This window comes from Bos mutus, chromosome X (assembly GCF_027580195.1).
Source record: "Bos mutus isolate GX-2022 chromosome X, NWIPB_WYAK_1.1, whole genome shotgun sequence".
Lineage (NCBI taxonomy): Eukaryota > Metazoa > Chordata > Mammalia > Artiodactyla > Bovidae > Bos > Bos mutus.
This window is the reverse complement of record NC_091646.1, coordinates 75667604-75674652: the sequence shown is the minus strand read 5'-3', so window position 1 is coordinate 75674652 and position 7049 is coordinate 75667604. Positions and strand designations below refer to the sequence as shown.

The 7049-nt window shown below is 44.1% G+C and overlaps 1 pseudogene; it reads right to left on the bottom strand.

Annotated features, from left to right (window-relative positions):
- Positions 1-5543: 5543 nt before the first annotated feature.
- On the bottom strand, positions 5544-7049 carry LOC138986492 (germ cell-less protein-like 1 pseudogene; annotated as a pseudogene).

Below are 7049 nucleotides of genomic sequence, written 5' to 3'. Positions count from 1 at the left end.
AATGAGTTTGAGATGATGGCCTGACCACCAGGTCAGATGCTGTATGGGCCACAGAAGATTAGACCCAAATTCTTCACATTCCAAAGCACAGGGTTCCAGAACAAACGGTTCCTTTGGGTGGCTGCCAACCTTCCTCAAGCCCTGTCCCCAGCCTCCATAACATCTCAGTAAGCACAGTGAGACAAATAAGACCCTGATGAGACCCTGTAAATCCAAATGTGACCATTCTGTATGTCCGTTTTTCTAACTCCTCCCCATCCCCACAAACATCACCCACCCCCACATAGGTTATCCAGGCGACCTATGTATTCAGAAGCAGAAAGAAATGTAAATTTTACTTGGAATGACTGATTATAGAACAGCACTATCTCACAGAATTCTCTGCGCTGATAGAGATGTTCCATATCTGCGCTGCGCACAGTATAGTAGCCACGGGTTTACATGTAGCCATCGAGCACTTCAAATGCTGCGAGTGAGACTGAGAGACTGAATTTTCCATTTTATTTAATTTTAATCAATTTAAATAATCACATACGACTAGGGGCTACCATCTTTAAGAATATACCTCTACAGCAAGTCTCCTCACCTGTGGTGGACCATACTCAGCCACTTGCCTTCACCCAAAACATGCTCTTCGTGACCGCTTGGATGATTTTAATTCACTTAGAGTCACCACTCTTCATAAAATCCCATGTACAGCAAACACGCTAATCAAAACCATCAGCTGCTTGTAGATTCCTATTTTTGCCATCACCATGTACTATTTTTATTTTTTAAAATAATTGACAGACATCACCAATGTAATGCAGTGTGTTTATGTGATGAATACTGCTCAGAGAATTAAGGATCTTTTGGGTATTCAAATCTTACCTTGAATCTGCCCAGATAGTTTTTGTTCCTTCCACTGCATCTTATTACCCTGCTAGTCTTTAAACCAAGTTTGATAGTTGAAGTTTGCTACCATGTGGAGTGAAATTTATCCTTTGGTGTCTGATCTCAGAATCTAATCATAGCAACTGACATGGAAAACGTGTTCACAGACTAAACCAAACTTTCATCTGCACTGTTAGAACAAATCATTCCCGAAGACTGTTCATATATCAATTGGCTATTGTCTAAATAAATGAGGTAAATTTCAATTCTCTTACTACTAGAAAAAAAAAATTGCCACCTTTCTTTAGAATGTCATGAATAGACAAATTTTACTTCTGAAACACAAGCACTTGAAGAAGTATAAGTTTCAGCTAACATCCTGGTTATTTTCTCCTTACCAGAATCAGTGTCTTTCTATTTATTTACTCAAATGAGGAAGGAATCTACATTTAGATTAAAATTGGTTGCCTGGACTATACGTTCTATTTTGTTCCTTTGTAGATCGCACCACCTTTGAGATTTCCAAGTGGTGGGGCAGACTGCTGGCTATAGGTCTGGATTCAAAGAAGAGGTCTGTGCATGGGCTATGAATTTGAGAGTCTATGACATATAGATGGTGCCTGGAGTCAAGCAAGTAAACCTTAGAACAGGGGGCAGATGACACACCCCTTTCAAGAGATTTATCTTGAATAAAGGGAAGGGCATCAAGGCCCAGGTAGCTGAGTGGACAAGGAAAGGGTGGAACCTCATGAGGGCTCATAAAATATAAATGTGTGTGTGTGTGTATGAATGTCTTAGAAGTCATGTTACTAGCTGAACAGGTGATGACATAAAAACCTTGGATTCTGCTTCAATCCACTTATTTCGTGTGTGTGTGTGTGTGTGTGTGTGTGTGTGTGTTTGCTGACCCCAATTCAAAAGTTTAAGTTTAATCGCATGATTAAACTGATGTGATGTGCTTATATAAAATAGGTGAATTTTGCTATTTTAACTCTCACCAGGCAGTTTCATGTCCAAATTCTGTGGCTGAGACTTGGCAAGTACCTTCCTGTAGACCTTGTGGCTGGACACTCCCTCTTCTTTTTATTTTCCTCTTAAAAAGATGGTTTTCTTTTTCCAGCACATGATTTATCTTTCATCGAAATTTCAGTGTCATCTTTGTGCTGTTTATATATAGACCCTTTCCACAGTAGCATAATTTACACTGGTCTGCTGTCTGTGTCCATCCCACTTCCATCCCTGGGGCACTGCTTTCTCCTTCATAAGTCATTGTTTATTTAAGTCTCTTGTGTCTTTGAATACGAATGCTAAGCTTTATCTTCTTACAGCATCTATCTCTAGGACACCACTGGAAGGGAAGATGACAGAAGAGGGTTTGTCTACCGAATTGTAATAACATTTCATTCCTGTCTCCTTAAGACAGGCAGAAGCAGAGATGGACTATCAAAAGATGCAACAGAACCAGATGTAGAAACAGCCAGAGACAGGACAGCCTGACAGAAAAACAGAGATAGCTGGTCAGGCAGGCTGAGAAAGCCCAACAGATGGACAGACTCAGAAATTGTACCTCCTCCCCCAAAAGAGACAGGTAGAAAGGCATACACAGAAAGGGGCAGACAGAGACAGGTAGAAATAGATGGAGACAGAGACAGGGAGGCAGAGGAAGCCAGGCACAGACAGGGACAAACAGACACCCATTCAAACTAAGGCAAAGAATGATGGTTGCAGACAGAGACAGGGAGACAGGCAGAGGCTGATTGACACAGATAGAAAGACAGAGACAGACAGACTGAGAGACAGAGAAAGACAGACGCACACTGAAAGAGAGCCAACAGACATAGAGATAGTGATGGGGAGAGAGAGAGTCAGAGAGAAACAAGGTTGGGGTGGGGAGAAAGACAGAGACAGATCGGGACAGAAAGGGAAAGACAAAGACAGACGGATGGAGAAAGAGACACAGAGAGATGCAGATACAGACGGATACAGAAGCACTGGAGAAATACAGAGACAGAGACAGAAACATAGAGACCCAGACACAAACAGATTGTCAGAAACAGAGAGAAACAGAAAGATACGGACAGTAAGACAGAGACAGAGAGTGATTTAAGATAGGCAGTCTGAGACAGAGACTGAGGAAGACAAAGACAGAGGTAGATAGAAATTAGACAGGGATGCAGACAGACATCATGGAGACAGAGATAGGGGATGACAGAGAGAGCGGCAGACATACAGAGAGGGAAAAACAGAGACAGGGATAAATCCTCATCATTGTCAAGGACCACGTGGTATCCCATAGGGGTACATCTCCTTTAGTGTGGCGTTTACTTTGCTGTTATTTAGCTTGATGGTTTCCTATAGCGTTACCATGACTGTGCCGCCTGCCTCCCCATTTCCCCATGCCTTACGAAGAGGCTAACAAAATGAGTATCAACATGGGAAAAGGTTTCTTCCTCATCCTGAGCAGTCAAAAAGAAAAGAAAAAAAAAAAGAGAAAAAATAGAGACAGGTATTGGATAAATTGCCCAAACTGGCAAATGGCAACAGTCAGGGTTTGTGAGAGTTTAAATGTTTAAATGAGTGTATTTCAGCTGTCACTCTTTGTACATTATTGAACATCTTTCTATTGTAAGTGGCAACAAGCAATTTAAGGATTTAAAGCTCGTTGGGTAGGAAAACAAAAGCAGATCTTTCAGTCAAGGTACACTTGTAGCTAAGTAGTCTCTGAATTTCCCAACTGAGGATACCTCTGTTTAGATGAAATGGCATCTTGGCATTCAGCTCAAGAAAAAGTGATTTCAAATTGCTTAGAGAGTTTATATAAAGAAAGTGAAATTCTTACGAAAAAAAAAAATAACAATAATTTTTACGTTTCAACTGAATCATGACTTACTCTTCTCCCCAGTTATTTTTAAACACAAATAAAATGAAGTCTATTGTTTGTAGTTGGTTAGGTATATGGAATATAAGGGAACACGAGAAAGGGTAGGGGGCTGCAAAATTAAGGGCAAACATCGAAGGATGCAACAGCAGCTTCCTGGTTGAACCATTTCATATAAGTAACTGTCACGTAAATATTACTCTAATACTAGTATGTGGGTTTGGGATAAGGAAGCCTTTCAAATCTCCTTAAAGAGTAAAAGGAATGAATGAATGGATAAAGTCAAAAGTAATTTGTTCACTGAATGACAATGGATAAAATCTAATTGGGAAGAGAAACATAAACCACCAGTAAGGAAAATTCTGATTTCAACTAAGTAAAGCCTTAAATCTGGTGACTGTTTTTTTTTTTTTTTTTAATTTAAATGTACATTTATTTATTTTAATTGGAGGCTAATTACTTTACAATATTGTATTGGTTTTGCCATACATCAACATGAATCTGCCAAACACCAATAGAGTATACTATTTTTTTAATTTGTTCATCTTGTATTAATTTATCACACTCTTTCCAAGCATGTATTTATTATTTATATGGATTCTTAAATAGAGTTTTCCATTCTTTGACCTCAAAATGACTCAATGGAGGGAATGGGATGGTGACAATTTGTAAGTTAACAGTAATCAGAAACTAACAAATTCAAATCGTGACTAGTGTGCTTCTCCTTTTGTGACAAAAACACTTTTTATCTTACCCTTTTGATTACTAGTGTGGACTTCTCGTGATGCCACTTCCAGATGCCAAATAATTCCCATTATAATTCAAAAGCGTTCCTTTCCAGAGGTTACCAGACCTGTTTTTAAGCGGGAAAGAGTCTTTCCACGTACAATTCCAACGTCAAATGTTTCTGAAGGGCAAAGGCCATCAGCGCGTGTTTAGAGAGTGCATTCTGGTGCATAAATAATTCATGGCTGTATGCCACAGAAAAAGTCTGTCTAGTACCGAGATGTCCTCATAGCATCAATCTGCCGCCTTCCACTCCACCCCCAATATAGGGTTGTATAAGATTTGAGGCGTCTTTCTAGGGTTAAAATGCTAGGAAAGTCAAAATAAAGCCAAAGTAACATCAAGATACGATATGAAGTCAACTAACCTAAGAATGTTGAGGAACAACCAATAAAGAGAAGATCATCAGTGTAGCCTGGGTGCGTTCACAGAGTGAGAGATCATGGGAACCAAGTACTACACGCTCAGTGGCAGGAAATGGGGAAAGGGAAGCAATCCAAAGGAAGCTAGCGGTAGTAGTGGTAATGAGTGGGGCAGAGTGGCTCTAAACACGCTGAACTGAAAGAGAAACCAAACGGTTTCTTTAACATTCCTTTAATCAAGCTAAAGGAAATGCATATTTTAAAAAGAGTTTCCCCAACAGTAGTAGAGTAGGTAGGTTCACAGGTTCTCTCTAAAGTCAACTGGTCTTTGACTTTGCAGAAATGATGGGGGGGGCATTGATGGATGGTAAACCAGGAGGACAGGTTGCCACTTTAACAGCACAAATGAGGTCTAAAGGTGTTGGGGGAGCAGGGCTTTAAAATTTCTCCTCTTCATAGGCTCAGGTAAACAATCTCAAGTATTATGAGCTACAGTTCAACAAAGACTCTGACAGAGGTGGGCCACCAGAGGTGGGCAAGTCCGGTTGGTCCCGCAGAAGGAGCTGGCATCTGGACAAAGCTGGTCGTCCCTGACCCCAGGAAAAGAGCTGCTCACCTCTCTGAGATTTTGTTTTCAGGAGTCCTCACTCAGGAAAACGCCCCTCTCTGGGGAGGTACAGGAAATTACAGGTCACATATATGGGGAAAACCACATCTTCGTTCTCCAGATTCACCACCTCTAGCTCTTCATCCTTTCCCAGGGAAAGCACCTGGAGTTCTGTCTCCTTCCGGAAAATGGCTCTTCCAGCCCTGTCCAAGGAGGCCAGGCGCAAGCGGAACGCGACCTTTCTCTGCCAGAGTAAGCTGACCCCGAGACCGCAGGACTTGTTCAGCGCGCTGCGCTTGAAAATGATGCGCCGGTTGGCATAGCACACCACCAAGTCCCAGCCGACGTTGAAGCCTGCCCACCGCCAGCTGCACTGCTTATCCCTGAGGAGCTGGCCCCCGCACCGCATGCTGGTCCTCTGGAGGTCGGACACGAAGACATCCACGGGCCCGAGGTCTCTGGTCTGCTCAGCCCGGAGGAGGGCAAGCCACTGCTCTTTGTACACTGGGGTCAGCCACGTGGCAGGGATCAGTGCATCCTGGTCGATGATGCGTGCTGACGGCAGGTCGCAGATCATGTAGGCAAGCCGCAGCTGCTGGAACGCTGGCACGAAGGCTCTGCCCTGCTCGGTCTCCAGGAAAGGGGTGCCCTCTGACTCCTGCCTGGACCTGGCAAACCACGAGTCGGCGTCAGGCAGCAGGTCTCTGCGGGGGCCTCTCCATGTCGGCTGCAGCTGCAGGAACATCCACTTTTTCAGCGTCGTGTACACATCCATCTCTACCTCCATCACGAAGAGCTCTGAAGAGGCAATGACCTCTTTCATGAGATCCAGGCTAACTTCTCTCAATAACTCCTCACTATGCTGGGTCATCAGGTTGTCCAGCAGCCACTGAAGACACATGGCCCTGATGTTCTGGAGTCCGTAGCTCTCAGCAGAGCAGTAGTAGCTGCACACGGTCTGATCACTGACCGTCTCCTTCATTATCTCTCCGCACTGCTGAATCAGCTTGTCCAGCTGCAGCATGCTGGCTGTGGCCAGCATGGGGACCACTCGACCGGGTGGGATGAGCACAGAGTTTCGGTACAGGGAACCTAAAGCCTCGTGCAGTGCCTCACAATCAATGTTCTCGTCAGGCATCTGCAACTCTACAGTATCCATGGTTGTCTCACGCCACGCACCACTGAACATGCTAGCAAAGTATCCTGACCGGCACAAGTAGACCTTGTGCAAGTTCCACTCCTTCCCCAGGGCACGGATCTGCACGTCACTCCCTTCTCCTCTCAGAAAAAGTGTCTTATAAACGGACTCTAAACTGTCTTTTGCTCGCTTCCTGTGAGGCGCTTTTGTGAGCTGCCCTTCTGGGCCTGTCTTCCGCTTGTGGCGCCCTTGGCTGGTGGTGGGTCTGGCCTCTTCGCTCTCCTCCCCTTCCTCTATCACTGCCACTGCTACCTCCTCGGCCTCCTCCTCCCCCTCAGGGGCACCTGGCTCCTCTGGGGCATGCCCCACTCTGTTCGAGGGCATCTGACTGTTTACTGCTCCCAT